The 21,530-nt window shown below is 55.6% G+C and overlaps 1 non-coding gene across 1 annotated transcript; it reads left to right on the forward strand.

Annotated features, from left to right (window-relative positions):
• The first annotated feature begins 871 nt into the window (after nucleotides 1-871).
• On the forward strand, nucleotides 872-944 carry trnat-ugu (transfer RNA threonine (anticodon UGU)). The gene has a single exon. It is a non-coding gene; the product is annotated as a tRNA-Thr (tRNA).
• The last annotated feature ends 20,586 nt before the right edge of the window (nucleotides 945-21,530 follow it).

Raw genomic sequence — 21,530 nt, forward strand, 5'->3', positions numbered from 1 at the left:
AGGGAGGAGATGGAACTCTCCCCTTGCTCTCTCTCTCCCCTTCCCCTCTCTCCCCTTCCCTCTCTACTTTTATTCTCTCCCCATTCCTTCCCCTCTCTCTCCCTTTCCTGCTATCTCGCTTTCCCCGTCTCTCACTCATTCCCCCTCTCACCGTGTCCCCTCCCCCTCTCTCCTCTACCACTTCTCTCTCTCTTCTCCCTTTCTTTTCAGATTCTCCCCTTCCTCGTCTCTCCCCTTCCCTCTCTCACTCCTTCCCCCCTCTCTCTTCTCCCTTTTCACACTCTCTCTCTCCCCTTCCCCTCCCAGGTTACCCTTCCCCTTGCTCTCTCTCTCCCCTTCCCCTCTCTCCCCTTCCCTCTCTACTTTCATTCTCTCCCCATTCCTTCCCCTCTCTCTCCTTCCTCCTATATCTTCCCCATCTCTCCCCTCCCCCTCTCTCCCCTCCTCCTCTTCTTTCCCTGACCCACTCTCTTCCCCTTCGCTCTCCTTCCCCCTTTCTCTTTACCTCTCCACTCCTCTCTCTCCCCTCCTCTCTCTTTTCTTTCCCCTTCTATTCAGATTCTCCCCTTCTCCCCCTCTCTCCCCTGCCTACTCCCTCGCTCGCCTTCCCATCTCGCTCCCATTCCCTTCTCTCCCCTTCCCCTCTCTTTCTCTCCCCTTACACTCGCTCCCATCCCCCCCCTCTCTCTACCCTTCCCTTTCTCAGTCCTTCTCATCTCGCTCTCCCCTTCCACGCTCCCTCTCCCCTTCCCCTCTCTCTCTCTCCTTTCCCTCCCTCTTGTTCCCTTTCCTCTCTCTCTCACTCCTTCCACGCTCTCTTTTCCCTTCCCCTCTCTTTCCTGCTCCTTCCTCTGTCTGTCCCAGAGCAGGTGGCTCCATAGCTCAGGGGTTAGAGCACTGGTCTTGTAAACCAGGGGTTGTGAGTTCAAATCTCACGAGGGCCTACTCAATTTTGGCTTCTGTTACTGAATTGACCGTCAATCAGCGACAGGCCGACACCATTACCAGGAACCGCTCACTCCGCACTTTACAATCTGCCCACAGTACTTTCACTTCCCACTCCCAGTCTGTATCCCACCTTTTCCACATCCAGTCTCAGAGACACCGATATATCACCGACTCAAAGAAACTTACAGCAGGGAAGGAGGCCATTTTGGCCCATCGTGTCAGCACCGGCCGACCAAGAGCTATCTGCTGGGCAGGCCACATAGTCCGCATGCCCCAGACACGAGACTCCCAAAGCAAGCGCTCTACTCGGAACTCCAACACGGCAAACGAGCCGAAGGTGGGCAGAGGGAACGTTACAGGGGCTGTAGACGTCCAGGTCTCCCAGGGCGGTGTGTTACACAAACTCCACCTGTGGATTGTAGCCGGCGACGGTCCCACGCTGCTGGGCAGGAATTGGATGAACCGGGTCCACATCAGGCGAAGTGGTGCTGTGGAGGAAAAGAGCACCGCCTCCTGCCTGCAGCAAGACCACAAAATGGCTGCAGCACCACAAGCACGTGGAAGAAAAGAGCACCACAAAATGGCTGCAGCACCACAAGCATGTGGGAGAAAAGAGCACCACAAAATGGCTGCAGCACCACAAGCATGTGGAAGAAAAGAGCACCACAAAATGGCTGCAGCACCACAAGCACGTGGAAGAAAAGAGCACCAAAAAATGGCTGCAGCACCACAAGCATGTGGAAGAAAAGAGCACCACAAAATGGCTGCAGCATCACAAGCAACAGGCAGCAGACCTCCTCCATGCTACGAGTCAACATGGAGAAGCAGCACATGACATTGAGCGGCCAATCGGATTTGAAAGCTCCCTTAAAGGAGACCGGTAACCAAAAAAATTTCAAGGGGCAGTTCCAACTATTTGAGTGCCCGGACTTTAAAGCTAAAGATGCAATTCAAGGGTGCAAGAATGGAAATGTGTGCAATGTAACCATGAATTGTGATGCTGGTTTAACTAATGTGACGAATGAGATGAATGCAGGTTAAGAACAAGTTTATTATGCTTAACAGTAATGATAGAGATTGTGAAATGCCTAATTTAACCATGTCTGTTGAAACCAGGACACCCAAAAGTGATGCAAATGCTAGAATATATAATGCAAGCTCGACTATGCGTGATCAGAGCCAAGGTGTAATGTATACCGGTAAAGGACATTGAGTCCTACAGGGACCATGCTGATGCCAATGGAATGCCCCTGTGGGAGACCCCCAGGTCCAGCAGGCTACCTGACCATGTAGCCTGGACCTTTGGATCGAATGTGATGCCCCTTGCAGGACACACACACAGGCAGTGGGAGCAGTCCCACTACAGGGACAAGTGGTCAATGGGCAGCCCAGCCACCACCAATGGCAACCTGCACCAGACCAGCCCTACAGCCCCATGGCCCCCAGGGCCAACACCAGGAGCATGAGGCCAATAGCCTCCAGCTTCCCTGGGATGACAGGCCAGGAAGTGGCGAGTTATGTCGCCGAGCTAAGGGGCCTTGCAGGACATTACGAATTTGAAGGACATTTGGAGCGCATGCTCAGGGATTTCTTTGTACTTGGCATTGACCATGAAATAAAACTTCGCAAACTTTTGACGATAGAGACCCCAACCTTGAGTAAGGCCATAGCGATAGCCCAGGCGTTTATTGCCACCAGTGACAATACTAAGCAAATCTCTCAGCACACAAGTGCTGCTACAAGTACTGTGAACAAAGTGATGTTGTTTTATTAACCTTTTATGATGGGGAGAGAGAGCAGGGGGGAGGGAGGGAGGGAGGGAGGGAGAGCAAGGAGAGGGAAACAGTCCTGCTCAGTTACCGCACAAGACTCCACTCACTTACCGGGGTCCCTTCCACTGAACTGCTGATGAAAAGAGCACTTCAGACAAGGCTCTCGTTAGTCCACCCTGATCTACACGAACAGGTAGAGAGCAGGCGGCTTCAACAGAATACATAACGTGATCGCACAAATGTGTCACGTGAAATTGAAGTAAACGATCCTGTATTTGTGTTGAACTATGGACAAGGTCCCAAGTGGATTGCTGGCACTGTTTTGGCCAAAGAGGGGAGCAAGGGGTTTGTGGTCAAACTCACAAATGGACTCACCTGCAGAAAACACTTGGACCAAATGAAACTGAGATTTACAGACTATCCAGAACAACCCACAACACACTCTACCGTCCGTCCAACACACAGACGTAGCAACCGACCCAGTGGTTGACCACAAAGCAGAACCCATCACCCCCACAGCAGCCCAGCAAGGCCAGCTGCACAGCAGCCCAGCGAGGGCCCAACAAATGATTCAACAACACCAGCATTTGTACCGAGACAATCAACCAGGGCAAGGAAGGCCCCAGATCGACTCACATTGTATATAGTTACACTATTGACTTTGGGGCAGGGGGCGGGGGGGGAAGTGTTGTTATGAATGTAAACCTGTAATTATCATGTCTGACCACCAGAGGGCTTATCTCCTGGAGTCCCAAGGGATCCCACAATCCCTTGGGAGCACCTGTACTTAAGGAAACCTCACAGGCTGGAGAGGCACTCTGGAGACCTGTGATAAAGGACTAAGGTCACACCTTACTTTGGGCTTGCAGTATCTCGTCTGACTCTTGATTCAAGACAGAACACCTTCCACTCTCTCTTTTCCCTGTCCCTCTCTTTCCTGCTCCTGCCCCTGAATTTACCAGAGCAGGTGGTTCCATCGCTCAGGGGTTAGAGCACTGGTGTAATAAATCAGCGGTCGTGAGTTCAAATCTCACTGGGGCCTACTCAAATTTAGCTCAGTATTTAAATACTTCTCTTTCCTACAGATTCTTCCCTTCCCCATCACAGCTCTTTTTCCCGCTATTTCGCTTTCCCCGTCTCGCCCTCCTTTTCCTCACTCGCATCAACCGCTCTCCTTCCCCATTTCTCCCCTGCCACTCTCTCTCTCCCCTTCCCCTCTCTCTCTCTCTCCCCTTCCACTGTCACTTCTTCCCAGTCTCCTCTTCCCCCTCTCTCTCACTCCTTCCACTCTCTCTTTACCCTTCCCCTCTCTTTCCTGCTCCTTCCGCTGACTTTCCCAGAGCAGGTGGTTCCATAGCTCAGGGGTTCGCGCACTGGTTCAGTAAATCAGAGGTCATGGGTTCAAATCTCGCTGAGGCCTACTCAAAATTAGTTTAGTGTTTAAATACCTGGCTGATCACCCCCTGACCCTCCCCAACCAAGAGAACCACATCCAACTCCCTCCTGAACATATCCAATGAACTGGCATCAACAACTCTCCGCGGCAGGGAACCCCACAGGCCAACAACTCCCCGAATGACGACGTCTCTCCCAAACAGCCCACCCCCATCCCAAGAGCGTGTCCCCCAGGCTCCGGACCCATCCAACACTGGGAACGCTCCCCCCCACACCCAACACGGCCTGTCCCGTCAGAATCCTTCCCAAATGCTGAACACCCCTGGATGTTGAGCACCCAGCCCCCGCGAAGCCAACCACACCACATCCACCAATCGCCATCTGTGCAGAGTCCCGAACACTCCCTGCACCGAGGCACAGAGCCCTCAGGCATGACCGTCCAACACACATTGCCCCCTGCCCCTCCCACACCTTTGCTGCAATGTGGCCCCTCAATCTCATGCCCCATTCTCCATTCATTGCTCAGCACAGGCCCCAACCTTGGGGGTGGTAACCTTCTTGGGCTGGGAATTTTAGCCCCCCCCCCCCCCCCCCCCCCAGCGTGGAAGTCCTGCTCCCGACGCAGAATTGGCCTCACCACCCCTCAATAGAAGCAGAGTGCAATTTCCCACACTCCACTTCCTTTGCGGGCACTACCGGATGTTCATGTGACAGTGGGAACTGGTGTTCTCCAATCTCTGTCCTGTGACAGTGGGAACTGGTGCTCTCCACTCTCAGTCCTGTGACAGTGGGAACTGGTGCTCTCCACTCTCTGTCCTGTGACAGTGGGAACTGGTGCTCTCCACTCTCCCGTCCTGTGACAGTGGGAACTGGTGCTCTCCACTCTCCCGTCCTGTGACAGTGGGAACTGGTGCTCTCCACTCTCCCGTCCTGTGACAGTGGGAACTGGTGCTCTCCACTCTCCGTCCTGTGACAGTGGGAACTGGTGCTCTCCACTCTCTGTCCTGTGACAGTGGGAACTGGTGCTCTCCACTCTCCCGTCCTGTGACAGTGGGAACTGGTGCTCTCCACTCTCCCGTCCTGTGACAGTGGGAACTGGTGCTCTCCAATCTCCCGTCCTGTGACAGTGGGAACTGGTGCTCTCCACTCTCCGTCCTGTGACAGTGGGAACTGGTGCTCTCCACTCTCTGTCCTGTGACAGTGGGAACTGGTGCTCTCCACTCTCTGTCCTGTGACAGTGGGAACTGGTGCTCTCCACTCTCTTTCCTGTGACAGTGGGAACTGGTGTTCTCCACTCTCCCGTCCTGTGACAGTGGGAACTGGTGCTCACCACTCTCTGTCCTGTGACAGTGGGAACTGGTGTTCTCCACTCTCCCGTCCTGTGACAGTGGGAACTGGTGCTCTCCACTCTCCTGTCCTGTGACAGTGGGAACTGGTGCTCTGCACTCTCTGTCCTGTGACAGTGGGAACTGGTGCTCTCCACTCTCCCATCCTGTGACAGTGGGAACTGGTGTTCTCCAATCTCCGGTCCTGTGACAGTGGGAACTGGTGCTCTCCACTCTCTGTCCTGTGACAGTGGGAACTGGTGCTCTCCACTCTCTGTCCTGTGACAGTGGGAACTGGTGTTCTCCACTCTCTGTCCTGTGACAGTGGGAACTGGTGATCTCCACTCTCTGTCCTGTGACAGTGGGAACTGGTGTTCTCCACTCTCTGTCCTGTGACAGTGGGAACTGGTGCTCTCCACTCTCTGTCCTGTGACAGTGGGAACTGGTGCTCTCCATTCTCCCGTCCTGTGACAGTGGGAACTGGTGCTCTCCACTCTCTGTCCTGTGACAGTGGGAACTGGTGCTCTCCATTCTCTGTCCTGTGACAGTGGGAACTGGTGTTCTCCACTCTCCGGTCCTGTGACAGTGGGGACTGGTGTTCTCCACTCTCTATCCTGTGACAGTGGGAACTGGTGCTCTCCACTCTCTGTCCTGTGACAGTGGGAACTGTTGCTCTCCACTCCCTGTCCTGTGACAGTGGGAACTGGTGCTCTCCACTCTCTGTCCTGTGACAGTGGGAACTGGTGCTCTCCACTCTCTGACCTGTGACAGTGGGAACTGGTGTTCTCCACTCTCTGTCCTGTGGCAGTGAGAACTGGTGCTCTCCACTCTCCCGTCCTGTGACAGTGGGAACTGGTGCTCTCCACTCTCTGTCCTGTGACAGTGGGAACTGGCGTTCTCCACTCTCTGTCCTGTGACAGTGGGAACTGGTGTTCTCCACTCTCCGGTCCTGTGACAGTGGGAACTGGTGCTCTCCACTCTCTGTCCTGTGACAGTGGGAACTGGTGCTCTCCACTCTCTGTCCTGTGACAGTGGGAACTGGTGTTCTCCACTCTCTGTCCTGTGACAGTGGGAACTGGTGCTCTCCACTCTCTTTCCTGTGACAGTGGGAACTGGTGTTCTCCACTCTCCTGGCCTGTGACAGTGGGAACTGGTGCTCTCCACTCTCTGTCCTGTGACAGTGGGAACTGGTGTTCTCCACTCTCCCGTCCTGTGACAGTGGGAACTGGTGCTCTCCACTCTCCTGTCCTGTGACAGTGGGAACTGGTGCTCTGCACTCTCTGTCCTGTGACAGTGGGAACTGGTGCTCTCCACTCTCCCATCCTGTGACAGTGGGAACTGGTGTTCTCCACTCTCCGGTCCTGTGACAGTGGGAACTGGTGCTCTCCACTCTCTGTCCTGTGACAGTGGGAACTGGTGCTCTCCACTCTCTGTCCTGTGACAGTGGGAACTGGTGTTCTCCACTCTCTGTCCTGTGACAGTGGGAACTGGTGCTCTCCATTCTCTGTCCTGTGACAGTGGGAACTGGTGTTCTCCACTCTCCGGTCCTGTGACAGTGGGAACTGGTGTTCTCCACTCTCTGTCCTGTGACAGTGGGAACTGGTGCTCTCCACTCTCTGTCCTGTGACAGTGGGAACTGGTGCTCTCCACTCTCTGTCCTGTGACAGTGGGAACTGGTGCTCTCCACTCTCTGTCCTGTGACAGTGGGAACTGGTGCTCTCCACTCTCTGTCCTGTGACAGTGGGAACTGGTGTTCTCCACTCTCTGTCCTGTGACAGTGAGAACTGGTGCTCTCCACTCTCCCGTCCTGTGACAGTGGGAACTGGTGCTCTCCACTCTCTGTCCTGTGACAGTGGGAACTGGTGTTCTCCACTCTCTGTCCTGTGACAGTGGGAACTGGTGCTCTCCACTCTCCCGTCCTGTGACAGTGGGAACTGGTGCACTCCACACTCTGTCCTGTGACAGTGGGAACTGGTGCTCTCCACTCTCTGTCCTGTGACAGTGGGAACTGGTGTTCTCCACTCTCTGTCCTGTGACAGTGGGAACTGGTGTTCTCCACTCTGTGTCCTGTGACAGTGGGAACTGGTGTTCTCCACTCTCTGTCCTGTGACAGTGGGAACTGGTGCTCTGCACTCTCTGTCCTGTGACAGTGGGAACTGGTGCTCTCCACTCTCTGTCCTGTGCCAGTGGGAACTGGTGCTCTCCACTCTCCCATCCTGTGACAGTGGGAACTGGTGCTCTCCACTCTCTGTCCTGTGACAGTGGGAACTGGTGCTCTCCACTCTCTGTCCTGTGACAGTGGGAACTGGTGCTCTCCACTCTCTGTCCTGTGACAGTGGGAATTGGTGCTCTCCACTCTCCCGTCCTGTGACAGTGGGAACTGGTGCTCTCCACTCTCTGTCCTGTGACAGTGGGAACTGGTGCTCTCCACTCTCTGTCCTGTGACAGTGGGAACTGGTGTTCTCCACTCTCCCGTCCTGTGACAGTGGGAACTGGTGCTCTCCACTCTCCTGTCCTGTGACAGTGGGAACTGGTGCTCTGCACTCTCTGTCCTATGACAGTGGGAACTGGTGCTCTCCACTCTCCCATCCTGTGACAGTGGGAACTGGTGCTCTCCACTCTCCCGTCCTGTGACAGTGGGAACTGGTGCTCTCCACTCTCTGTCCTGTGACAGTGGGAACTGGTGCTCTCCACTCTCTGTCCTGTGACAGTGGGAACTGGTGCTCTCCACTCTCTTTCCTGTGACAGTGGGAACTGGTGTTCTCCACTCTCCCGTCCTGTGACAGTGGGAACTGGTGCTCTCCACTCTCTGTCCTGTGACAGTGGGAACTGGTGCTCTCCACTCTCTGTCCTGTGACAGTGGGAACTGGTGCTCTCCACTCTCTGTCCTGTGACAGTGGGAACTGGTGCTCTCCACTCTCTTTCCTGTGACAGTGGGAACTGGTGTTCTCCACTCTCCCGTCCTGTGACAGTGGGAACTGGTGCTCACCACTCTCTGTCCTGTGACAGTGGGAACTGGTGTTCTCCACTCTCCCGTCCTGTGACAGTGGGAACTGGTGCTCTCCACTCTCCTGTCCTGTGACAGTGGGAACTGCTGCTCTGCACTCTCTGTCCTGTGACAGTGGCAACTGGTGCTCTCCACTCTCCCATCCTGTGACAGTGGGAACTGGTGTTCTCCAATCTCCGGTCCTGTGACAGTGGGAACTGGTGCTCTCCACTCTCTGTCCTGTGACAGTGGGAACTGGTGCTCTCCACTCTCTGTCCTGTGACAGTGGGAACTGGTGTTCTCCACTCTCTGTCCTGTGACAGTGGGAACTGGTGATCTCCACTCTCTGTCCTGTGACAGTGGGAACTGGTGTTCTCCACTCTCTGTCCTGTGACAGTGGGAACTGGTGCTCTCCACTCTCTGTCCTGTGACAGTGGGAACTGGTGCTCTCCATTCTCCCATCCTGTGACAGTGGGAACTGGTGCTCTCCACTCTCTGTCCTGTGACAGTGGGAACTGGTGCTCTCCATTCTCTGTCCTGTGACAGTGGGAACTGGTGTTCTGCACTCTCCGGTCCTGTGACAGTGGGGACTGGTGTTCTCCACTCTCTATCCTGTGACAGTGGGAACTGGTGCTCTCCACTCTCTGTCCTGTGACAGTGGGAACTGGTGCTCTCCACTCTCTGTCCTGTGACAGTGGGAACTGGTGCTCTCCACTCTCTGTCCTGTGACAGTGGGAACTGGTGCTCTCCACTCTCTGACCTGTGACAGTGGGAACTGGTGTTCTCCACTCTCTGTCCTGTGACAGTGGGAACTGGTGCTCTCCACTCTCTTTCCTGTGACAGTGGGAACTGCTGTTCTCCACTCTCCCGGCCTGTGACAGTGGGAACTGGTGCTCTCCACTCTCCCATCCTGTGACAGTGGGAACTGGTGTTCTCCACTCTCCGGTCCTGTGACAGTGGGAACTGGTGCTCTCCACTCTCTGTCCTGTGACAGTGGGAACTGGTGTTCTCCACTCTCTGTCCTGTGACAGTGGGAACTGGTGCTCTCCATTCTCTGTCCTGTGACAGTGGGAACTGGTGTTCTCCACTCTCCGGTCCTGTGACAGTGGGAACTGGTGTTCTCCACTCTCTGTCCTGTGACAGTGGGAACTGGTGCTCTCCACTCTCTGTCCTGTGACAGTGGGAACTGGTGCTCTCCACTCTCTGTCCTGTGACAGTGGGAACTGGTGCTCTCCACTCTCTGTCCTGTGACAGTGGGAACTGGTGCTCTCCACTCTCTGTCCTGTGACAGTGGGAACTGGTGTTCTCCACTCTCTGTCCTGTGACAGTGAGAACTGGTGCTCTCCACTCTCCCGTCCTGTGACAGTGGGAACTGGTGCTCTCCACTCTCTGTCCTGTGACAGTGGGAACTGGTGTTCTCCACTCTCTGTCCTGTGACAGTGGGAACTGGTGCTCTCCACTCTCCCGTCCTGTGACAGTGGGAACTGGTGCACTCCACACTCTGTCCTGTGACAGTGGGAACTGGTGCTCTCCACTCTCTGTCCTGTGACAGTGGGAACTGGTGTTCTCCACTCTCTGTCCTGTGACAGTGGGAACTGGTGTTCTCCACTCTGTGTCCTGTGACAGTGGGAACTGGTGTTCTCCACTCTCTGTCCTGTGACAGTGGGAACTGGTGCTCTGCACTCTCTGTCCTGTGACAGTGGGAACTGGTGCTCTCCACTCTCTGTCCTGTGCCAGTGGGAACTGGTGCTCTCCACTCTCCCATCCGGTGACAGTGGGAACTGGTGCTCTCCACTCTCTGTCCTGTGACAGTGGGAACTGGTGCTCTCCACTCTCTGTCCTGTGACAGTGGGAACTGGTGCTCTCCACTCTCTGTCCTGTGACAGTGGGAATTGGTGCTCTCCACTCTCCCGTCCTGTGACAGTGGGAACTGGTGCTCTCCACTCTCTGTCCTGTGACAGTGGGAACTGGTGCTCTCCACTCTCTGTCCTGTGACAGTGGGAACTGGTGTTCTCCACTCTCCCGTCCTGTGACAGTGGGAACTGGTGCTCTCCACTCTCCTGTCCTGTGACAGTGGGAACTGGTGCTCTGCACTCTCTGTCCTATGACAGTGGGAACTGGTGCTCTCCACTCTCCCATCCTGTGACAGTGGGAACTGGTGCTCTCCACTCTCCCGTCCTGTGACAGTGGGAACTGGTGCTCTCCACTCTCTGTCCTGTGACAGTGGGAACTGGTGCTCTCCACTCTCTGTCCTGTGACAGTGGGAACTGGTGCTCTCCACTCTCTTTCCTGTGACAGTGGGAACTGGTGTTCTCCACTCTCCCGTCCTGTGACAGTGGGAACTGGTGCTCTCCACTCTCTGTCCTGTGACAGTGGGAACTGGTGCTCTCCACTCTCTGTCCTGTGACAGTGGGAACTGGTGCTCTCCACTCTCTGTCCTGTGACAGTGGGAACTGGTGCTCTCCACTCTCTTTCCTGTGACAGTGGGAACTGGTGTTCTCCACTCTCCCGTCCTGTGACAGTGGGAACTGGTGCTCACCACTCTCTGTCCTGTGACAGTGGGAACTGGTGTTCTCCACTCTCCCGTCCTGTGACAGTGGGAACTGGTGCTCTCCACTCTCCTGTCCTGTGACAGTGGGAACTGGTGCTCTGCACTCTCTGTCCTGTGACAGTGGGAACTGGTGCTCTCCACTCTCCCATCCTGTGACAGTGGGAACTGGTGTTCTCCAATCTCCGGTCCTGTGACAGTGGGAACTGGTGCTCTCCACTCTCTGTCCTGTGACAGTGGGAACTGGTGCTCTCCACTCTCTGTCCTGTGACAGTGGGAACTGGTGTTCTCCACTCTCTGTCCTGTGACAGTGGGAACTGGTGATCTCCACTCTCTGTCCTGTGACAGTGGGAACTGGTGTTCTCCACTCTCTGTCCTGTGACAGTGGGAACTGGTGCTCTCCACTCTCTGTCCTGTGACAGTGGGAACTGGTGCTCTCCATTCTCCCGTCCTGTGACAGTGGGAACTGGTGCTCTCCACTCTCTGTCCTGTGACAGTGGGAACTGGTGCTCTCCATTCTCTGTCCTGTGACAGTGGGAACTGGTGTTCTCCACTCTCCGGTCCTGTGACAGTGGGGACTGGTGTTCTCCACTCTCTATCCTGTGACAGTGGGAACTGGTGCTCTCCACTCTCTGTCCTGTGACAGTGGGAACTGGTGCTCTCCACTCTCTGTCCTGTGACAGTGGGAACTGGTGCTCTCCACTCTCTGTCCTGTGACAGTGGGAACTGGTGCTCTCCACTCTCTGACCTGTGACAGTGGGAACTGGTGTTCTCCACTCTCTGTCCTGTGACAGTGGGAACTGGTGCTCTCCACTCTCTTTCCTGTGACAGTGGGAACTGGTGTTCTCCACTCTCCCGGCCTGTGACAGTGGGAACTGGTGCTCTCCACTCTCTGTCCTGTGACAGTGGGAACTGGTGTTCTCCACTCTCCCGTCCTGTGACAGTGGGAACTGGTGCTCTCCACTCTCCTGTCCTGTGACAGTGGGAACTGGTGCTCTGCACTCTCTGTCCTGTGACAGTGGGAACTGGTGCTCTCCACTCTCCCATCCTGTGACAGTGGGAACTGGTGTTCTCCACTCTCCGGTCCTGTGACAGTGGGAACTGGTGCTCTCCACTCTCTGTCCTGTGACAGTGGGAACTAGTGCTCTCCACTCTCTGTCCTGTGACAGTGGGAACTGGTGTTCTCCACTCTCTGTCCTGTGACAGTGGGAACTGGTGCTCTCCATTCTCTGTCCTGTGACAGTGGGAACTGGTGTTCTCCACTCTCCGGTCCTGTGACAGTGGGAACTGGTGTTCTCCACTCTCTGTCCTGTGACAGTGGGAACTGGTGCTCTCCACTCTCTGTCCTGTGACAGTGGGAACTGGTGCTCTCCACTCTCTGTCCTGTGACAGTGGGAACTGGTGCTCTCCACTCTCTGTCCTGTGACAGTGGGAACTGGTGCTCTCCACTCTCTGTCCTGTGACAGTGGGAACTGGTGTTCTCCACTCTCTGTCCTGTGACAGTGAGAACTGGTGCTCTCCACTCTCCCGTCCTGTGACAGTGGGAACTGGTGCTCTCCACTCTCTGTCCTGTGACAGTGGGAACTGGTGTTCTCCACTCTCTGTCCTGTGACAGTGGGAACTGGTGCTCTCCACTCTCCCGTCCTGTGACAGTAGGAACTGGTGCACTCCACACTCTGTCCTGTGACAGTGGGAACTGGTGCTCTCCACTCTCTGTCCTGTGACAGTGGGAACTGGTGTTCTCCACTCTCTGTCCTGTGACAGTGGAAACTGGTGTTCTCCACTCTGTGTCCTGTGACAGTGGGAACTGGTGTTCTCCACTCTCTGTCCTGTGACAGTGGGAACTGGTGCTCTGCACTCTCTGTCCTGTGACAGTGGGAACTGGTGCTCTCCACTCTCTGTCCTGTGCCAGTGGGAACTGGTGCTCTCCACTCTCCCATCCTGTGACAGTGGGAACTGGTGCTCTCCACTCTCTGTCCTGTGACAGTGGGAACTGGTGCTCTCCACTCTCTGTCCTGTGACAGTGGGAACTGGTGCTCTCCACTCTCTGTCCTGTGACAGTGGGAATTGGTGCTCTCCACTCTCCCGTCCTGTGACAGTGGGAACTGGTGCTCTCCACTCTCTGTCCTGTGACAGTGGGAACTGGTGCTCTCCACTCTCTGTCCTGTGACAGTGGGAACTGGTGTTCTCCACTCTCCCGTCCTGTGACAGTGGGAACTGGTGCTCTCCACTCTCCTGTCCTGTGACAGTGGGAACTGGTGCTCTGCACTCTCTGTCCTATGACAGTGGGAACTGGTGCTCTCCACTCTCCCATCCTGTGACAGTGGGAACTGGTGCTCTCCACTCTCCCGTCCTGTGACAGTGGGAACTGGTGCTCTCCACTCTCTGTCCTGTGACAGTGGGAACTGGTGCTCTCCACTCTCTGTCCTGTGACAGTGGGAACTGGTGCTCTCCACTCTCTTTCCTGTGACAGTGGGAACTGGTGTTCTCCACTCTCCCGTCCTGTGACAGTGGGAACTGGTGCTCTCCACTCTCTGTCCTGTGACAGTGGGAACTGGTGTTCTCCACTCTCCCGTCCTGTGACAGTGGGAACTGGTGCTCTCCACTCTCCGGTCCTGTGACAGTGGGAACTGGTGCTCTCCACTCTCTGTCCTGTGACAGTGGGAACTGGTGTTCTCCACTCTCTGTCCTGTGACAGTGGGAACTGGTGCTCTCCACTCTCCCGTCCTGTGACAGTGGGAACTGGTGCACTCCACTCTCTGTCCTGTGACAGTGGGAACTGGTGCTCTCCACTCTCTGTCCTGTGACAGTGGGAACTGGTGTTCTCCACTCTCTGTCCTGTGACAGTGGGAACTGGTGTTCTCCACTCTGTGTCCTGTGACAGTGGGAACTGGTGTTCTCCACTCTCTGTCCTGTGACAGTGGGAACTGGTGCTCTGCACTCTCTGTCCTGTGACAGTGGGAACTGGTGCTCTCCACTCTCTGTCCTGTGCCAGTGGGAACTGGTGCTCTCCACTCTCCCATCCTGTGACAGTGGGAACTGGTGCTCTCCACTCTCTGTCCTGTGACAGTGGGAACTGGTGCTCTCCACTCTCTGTCCTGTGACAGTGGGAACTGGTGCTCTCCACTCTCTGTCCTGTGACAGTGGGAATTGGTGCTCTCCACTCTCCCGTCCTGTGACAGTGGGAACTGGTGCTCTCCACTCTCTGTCCTGTGACAGTGGGAACTGGTGCTCTCCACTCTCTGTCCTGTGACAGTGGGAACTGGTGTTCTCCACTCTCCCGTCCTGTGAAAGTGGGAACTGGTGCTCTCCACTCTCCTGTCCTGTGACAGTGGGAACTGGTGCTCTGCAGTCTCTGTCCTATGACAGTGGGAACTGGTGCTCTCCACTCTCCCATCCTGTGACAGCGGGAACTGGTGCTCTCCACTCTCCCGTCCTGTGACAGTGGGAACTGGTGCTCTCCACTCTCTGTCCTGTGACAGTGGGAACTGGTGCTCTCCACTCTCTGTCCTGTGACAGTGGGAACTGGTGCTCTCCACTCTCTTTCCTGTGACAGTGGGAACTGGTGTTCTCCACTCTCCCGTCCTGTGACAGTGGGAACTGGTGCTCTCCACTCTCTGTCCTGTGACAGTGGGAACTGGTGTTCTCCACTCTCCCGTCCTGTGACAGTGGGAACTGGTGCTCTCCACTCTCCGGTCCTGTGACAGTGGGAACTGGTGCTCTCCACTCTCTGTCCTGTGACAGTGGGAACTGGTGCTCTCCACTCTCTGTCCTGTGACAGTGGGAACTGGTGTTCTCCACTCTCTGTCCTGTGACAGTGGGAACTGGTGCTCTCCACTCTCTGTCCTGTGACAGTGGGAACTGGTGCTCTCCACTCTCCCGTCCTGTGACAGTGGGAACTGGTGCTCTCCACTCTCTGTCCTGTGACAGTGGGAACTGGTGCTCTCCATTCTCTGTCCTGTGACAGTGGGAACTGGTGTTCTCCACTCTCCGGTCCTGTGACAGTGGGAACTGGTGTTCTCCACTCTCTGTCCTGTAACAGTGGGAACTGGTGCTCTCCACTCTCTGTCCTGTGACAGTGGGAACTGGTGCTCTCCACTCTCTGTCCTGTGACAGTGGGAACTGGTGTTCTCCACTCTCTGTCCTGTGACAGTGGGAACTGGTGCTCTCCACTCTTTGTCCTGTGACAGTGGGAACTGGTGCTCTCCACTCTCCCGTCCTGTGACAGTGGGAACTGGTGCTCTCCACTCTCTGTCCTGTGAAAGTGGGAACTGGTGCTCTCCATTCTCTGTCCTGTGACAGTGGGAACTGGTGTTCTCCACTCTCCGGTCCTGTGACAGTGGGAACTGGTGTTCTCCACTCTCTGTCCTGTAACAGTGGGAACTGGTGCTCTCCACTCTCTGTCCTGTGACAGTGGGAACTGGTGCTCTCCACTCTCTGTCCTGTGACAGTGGGAACTGGTGTTCTCCACTCTCTGTCCTGTGACAGTGGGAACTGGTGCTCTCCACTCTTTGTCCTGTGACAGTGGGAACTGGTGCTCTCCACTCTCCCGTCCTGTGACAGTGGGAACTGGTGCTCTCCACTCTCTGTCCTGTGAAAGTGGGAACTGGTGCTCTCCATTCTCTGTCCTGTGACAGTGGGAACTGGTGTTCTCCACTCTCCGGTCCTGTGACAGTGGGAACTGGTGTTCTCCACTCTCTGTCCTGTAACAGTGGGAACTGGTGCTCTCCACTCTCTGTCCTGTGACAGTGGGAACTGGTGTTCTCCACTCTCTGTCCTGTGACAGTTTGAACTGGTGTTCTCCACTCTCTGTCCTGTGACAGTGAGAACTGGTGCTCTCCACTCTCCCGTCCTGTGACAGTGGGAACTGGTGCTCTCCACTCTCTGTCCTGTGACAGTGGGAACTGGTGTTCTCCACTCTCTGTCCTGTGACAGTTTGAACTGGTGTTCTCCACTCTCTGTCCTGTGACAGTGAGAACTGGTGCTCTCCACTCTCCCGTCCTGTGACAGTTGGAACTGGTGTTCTCCACTCTCTGTCCTGTGACAGTGGGAACTGGTGCTCTCCACTCTCTGTCCTGTGACAGTGGGAACTGGTGCTCTCCACTCTCTGTCCTGTGACAGTGGGAACTGGTGCTCTCCACTCTCCCGTCCTGTGACAGTGGGAACTGGTGCTCTCCACTCTCTGTCCTGTGACAGTGGGAACTGGTGCTCTCCATTCTCTGTCCTGTGACAGTGGGAACTGGTGTTCTCCACTCTCCGGTCCTGTGACAGTGGGAACTGGTGTTCTCCACTCTCTGTCCTGTGACAGTGGGAACTGGTGCTCTCCACTCTCTGTCCTGTGACAGTGGGAACTGGTGTTCTCCACTCTCTGTCCTGTGACAGTGAGAACTGGTGCACTCCACTCTCCCGTCCTGTGACAGTGGGAACTGGTGCTCTCCACTCTCTGTCCTGTGACAGTGGGAACTGGTGCTCTCCACTCTCTGTCCTGTGACAGTGGGAACTGGTGTTCTCCACTCTCTGTCCTGTGACAGTGGGAACTGGTGTTCCCCACTCTCTGTCCTGTGACAGTGGGAACTGGTGCTCTCCACTCTCTGTCCTGTGACAGTGGGAACTGGTGCTCTCCATTCTCTGTCCTGTGACCGTGGGAACTGGTGTTCTCCACTCTCCGGTCCTGTGACAGTGGGAACTGGTGTTCTCCACTCTCTGTCCTGTAACAGTGGGAACTGGTGCTCTCCACTCTCTGTCCTGTGACAGTGGGAACTGGTGCTCTCCACTCTCTGTCCTGTGACAGTGGGAACTGGTGTTCTCCACTCTCTGTCCTGTGACAGTGGGAACTGGTGCTCTCCACTCTCTGTCCTGTGACAGTGGGAACTGGTGCTCTCCACTCTCCCGTCCTGTGACAGTGGGAACTGGTGCTCTCCACTCTCTGTCCTGTGACAGTGGGAACTGGTGCTCTCCATTCTCTGTCCTGTGACAGTGGGAACTGGTGTTCTCCACTCTCCGGTCCTGTGACAGTGGGAACTGGTGTTCTCCACTCTCTGTCCTGTAACAGTGGGAACTGGTGCTCTCCACTCTCTGTCCTGTGACAGTGGGAACTGGTGTTCTCCACTCTCTGTCCTGTGACAGTTTGAACTGGTGTTCTCCACTCTCTGTCCTGTGACAGTGAGAACTGGTGCTCTCCACTCTCCCGTCCTGTGACAGTGGGAACTGGTGCTCTCCACTCTCTGTCCTGTGACAGTGGGAACTGGTGTTCTCCACTCTCTGTCCTGTGACAGTTTGAACTGGTGTTCTCCACTCTCTGTCCTGTGACAGTGAGAACTGGTGCTCTCCACTCTCCCGTCCTGTGACAGTTGGAACTGGTGTTCTCCACTCTCTGTCCTGTGACAGTGGGAACTGGTGCTCTCCACTCTCTGTCCTGTGACAGTGGGAACTGGTGCTCTCCACTCTCTGTCCTGTGACAGTGGGAACTGGTGCTCTCCACTCTCCCGTCCTGTGACAGTGGGAACTGGTGCTCTCCACTCTCTGTCCTGTGACAGTGGGAACTGGTGCTCTCCACTCTCCCGTCCTGTGACAGTGGGAACTGGTGCTCTCCACTCTCTGTCCTGTGACAGTGAGAACTGGTGCTCTCCACTCCCCGGCCTGTGACAGTGGGAACTGGTGCTCTCCACTCTCTGTCCTGTGACAGTGGGAACTGGTGTTCTCCACTCTCTGTCCTGTGACAGTGGGAACTGGTGCTCTCCACTCTCTGTCCTGTGACAGTGGGAACTGGTGCTCTCCACTCTCTGTCCTGTGACAGTGGGAACTTGTGCTCTCCACTCTCTGTCCTGTGACAGTGGGAACTGGTGTTCTCCGCTCTCTGTCCTGTGACAGTGGGAACTGGTGCTCTCCACTCTCTGTCCTGTGACAGTGGGAACTGGTGCTCTCCACTCTCTGTCCTGTGACAGTGGGAACTGGTGCTCTCCACTCTCTGTCCTGTGACAGTGGGAACTGGTGCTCTCCACTCTCCCGTCCTGTGACAGTGGGAACTGGTGCTCTCCACTCTCTGTCCTGTGACAGTGGGAACTGGTGCTCTCCATTCTCTGTCCTGTGACAGTGGGAACTGGTGTTCTCCACTCTCCGGTCCTGTGACAGTGGGAACTGGTGTTCTCCACTCTCTGTCCTGTGACAGTGGGAACTGGTGCTCTCCACTCTCTGTCCTGTGACAGTGGGAACTGGTGTTCTCCACTCTCTGTCCTGTGACAGTGAGAACTGGTGCACTCCACTCTCCCGTCCTGTGACAGTGGGAACTGGTGCTCTCCACTCTCTGTCCTGTGACAGTGGGAACTGGTGCTCTCCACTCTCTGTCCTGTGACAGTGGGAACTGGTGTTCTCCACTCTCTGTCCTGTGACAGTGGGAACTGGTGTTCTCCACTCTCTGTCCTGTGACAGTGGGAACTGGTGCTCTCCACTCTCTGTCCTGTGACAGTGGGAACTGGTGCTCTCCACTCTCTGTCCTGTGACAGTGGGAACTGGTGCTCTCCACTCTCTGTCCTGTGACAGTGGGAACTGGTGTTCTCCACTCTCTGTCCTGTGACAGTGGGAACTGGTGCTCTCCACTCTCTGTCCTGTGACAGTGGGAACTGGTGCTCTCCACTTTCTGTCCTGTGACAGTGGGAACTGGTGTTCTCCACTCTCTGTCCTGTGACAGTGGGAACTGGTGCTCTCCACTCTCTGTCCTGTGACAGTGGGAACTGGTGCTCTCCACTTTCTGTCCTGTGACAGTGGGAACTGGTGTTCTCCACTCTCTGTCCTGTGACAGTGGGAACTGGTGTTCTCCACTCTGTCCTGCGACAGTGGGAACTGGTGCTCTCCACTCTCTGTCCTGTGACAGTGGGAACTGGTGTTCTCCACTCTCTGTCCTGTGACAGTGGGAGCTGGTGCTCTCCACTCTCTGTCCTGTGACAGTGGGAACTGGTGCTCTCCACTCTCTGTCCTGTGACAGTGGGAACTGGTGCTCTCCACTCTCCCGTCCTGTGACAGTGGGAACTGGTGCTCTCCACTCTCTGTGCTGTGACAGTTGGAACTGGTGTTCTCCACTCTCTGTCCTGTGACAGTGGGAACTGGTGCTCTCCACTCTCTGTCCTGTGACAGTGGGAACTGGTGCTCTCCACTCTCTGTCCTGTGACAGTGGGAACTGGTGCTCTCCACTCTCCCATCCTGTGACAGTGGGAACTGGTGTTCTCCACTCTCTGTCCTGTGACAGTGGGAACTGGTGCTCTCCACTCTCTGTCCTGTGACAGTGGGAACTGGTGTTCTCCACTCTCTGTCCTGTGACAGTGGGAACTGGTGCTCTCCACTCTCTGTCCTGTGACAGTGGGAACTGGTGTTCTCCACTCTCTGTCCTGTGACAGTGGGAACTGGTGTTCTCCACTCTCCATCCTGTGACAGTGGGAACTGGTGCTCTCCACTCTCTGTCCTGTGACAGTGGGAACTGGTGCTCTCCACTCTCTGTCCTGTGACAGTGGGAACTGTTGCTCTCCACTCTCTGTCCTGTGACAGTGGTAACTGGTGCTCTCCACTCTCTGTCCTGTGACAGTGGGAACTGGTGCTCTCCACTCTCTGTCCTGTGACAGTGGGAACTGGTGATCTCCACTCTCCCATCCTGTGACAGTGGGAACTGGTGCTCTCCACTCTCTGTCCTGTGACAGTGGGAACTGGTGCTCTCCACTCTGTCCTGTGACAGTTGGAACTGGTGCTCTCCACTCTCTGTCCTGTGACAGTTGGAACTGGTGCTCTCCACTCTCTGTCCTGTGACAGTGGGAACTGGTGCTCTCCACTCTCTGTCCTGTGACAGTGGGAACTGGTGCTCTCCACTCTCCGTCCTGTGACAGTGGGAACTGGTGCTCTCCACTCTCTGTCCTGTGACAGTGGGAACTGGTGCTCTCCACTCTCCCGTCCTGTGACAGTGGGAACTGGTGTTCTCCACTCTCTGTCCTGTGACAGTGGGAACTGGTGCTCTCCACTCTCTGTCCTGTGACAGTGGGAACTGGTGCTCTCCACTCTCTGTCCTGTGACAGTGGGAACTGGTGTTCTCCACTCTATGTCCTGTGACAGTGGGAACTGGTGTTCTCCACTCTCTGTCCTGTGACAGTGGGAACTAGTGCTCTCCACTCTCTGTCCTGTGACAGTGGGAACTGGTGTTCTCCACTCTATGTCCTGTGACAGTGGGAACTGGTGTTCTCCACTCTCTGTCCTGTGACAGTGGGAACTAGTGCTCTCCACTCTCTGTCCTGTGATAGTGGGAACTGTTGTTCTCCACTCTCTGTCCTGTGACAGTGGGAACTGGTGTTCTCCACTCTCTGTCCTGTGACAGTGGGAACTGTTGCTCTCCACTCTCCCATCCTGTGACAGTGGGAACTGGTGCTCTCCACTCTCCCATCCTGTGACAGTGGGAACTGGTGTTCTCCACTCTCTGTCCTGTGACAGTGGGAACTGGTGTTCTCCACTCTCTGTCCTGTGACAGTGGGAACTGGTGCTCTCCACTCTCCGGTCCTGTGACAGTGGGAACTGGTGTTCTCCACTCTCTGTCCTGTAACAGTGGGAACTGGTGCTCTCCACTCTCTGTCCTGTGACAGTGGGAACTGGTGTTCTCCACTCTCTGTCCTGTGACAGTTTGAACTGGTGTTCTCCACTCTCTGTCCTGTGACAGTGAGAACTGGTGCTCTCCACTCTCCCGTCCTGTGACAGTGGGAACTGGTGCTCTCCACTCTCTGTCCTGTGACAGTGGGAACTGGTGTTCTCCACTCTCTGTCCTGTGACAGTTTGAACTGGTGTTCTCCACTCTCTGTCCTGTGACAGTGAGAACTGGTGCTCTCCACTCTCCCGTCCTGTGACAGTTGGAACTGGTGTTCTCCACTCTCTGTCCTGTGACAGTGGGAACTGGTGCTCTCCACTCTCTGTCCTGTGACAGTGGGAACTGGTGCTCTCCACTCTCTGTCCTGTGACAGTGGGAACTGGTGCTCTCCACTCTCCCGTCCTGTGACAGTGGGAACTGGTGCTCTCCACTCTCTGTCCTGTGACAGTGGGAACTGGTGCTCTCCACTCTCCCGTCCTGTGACAGTGGGAACTGGTGCTCTCCACTCTCTGTCCTGTGACAGTGAGAACTGGTGCTCTCCACTCCCCGGCCTGTGACAGTGGGAACTGGTGCTCTCCACTCTCTGTCCTGTGACAGTGGGAACTGGTGTTCTCCACTCTCTGTCCTGTGACAGTGGGAACTGGTGCTCTCCACTCTCTGTCCTGTGACAGTGGGAACTGGTGCTCTCCACTCTCTGTCCTGTGACAGTGGGAACTTGTGCTCTCCACTCTCTGTCCTGTGACAGTGGGAACTGGTGTTCTCCGCTCTCTGTCCTGTGACAGTGGGAACTGGTGCTCTCCACTCTCTGTCCTGTGACAGTGGGAACTGGTGCTCTCCACTCTCTGTCCTGTGACAGTGGAACTGGTGCTCTCCACTCTCTGTCCTGTGACAGTGGGAACTGGTGCTCTCCACTCTCCGTCCTGTGACAGTGGGAACTGGTGCT

This window comes from Pristiophorus japonicus, unplaced genomic scaffold, assembly GCF_044704955.1.
Source record: "Pristiophorus japonicus isolate sPriJap1 unplaced genomic scaffold, sPriJap1.hap1 HAP1_SCAFFOLD_1385, whole genome shotgun sequence".
NCBI classification, from domain to species: Eukaryota; Metazoa; Chordata; class Chondrichthyes; family Pristiophoridae; genus Pristiophorus; species Pristiophorus japonicus.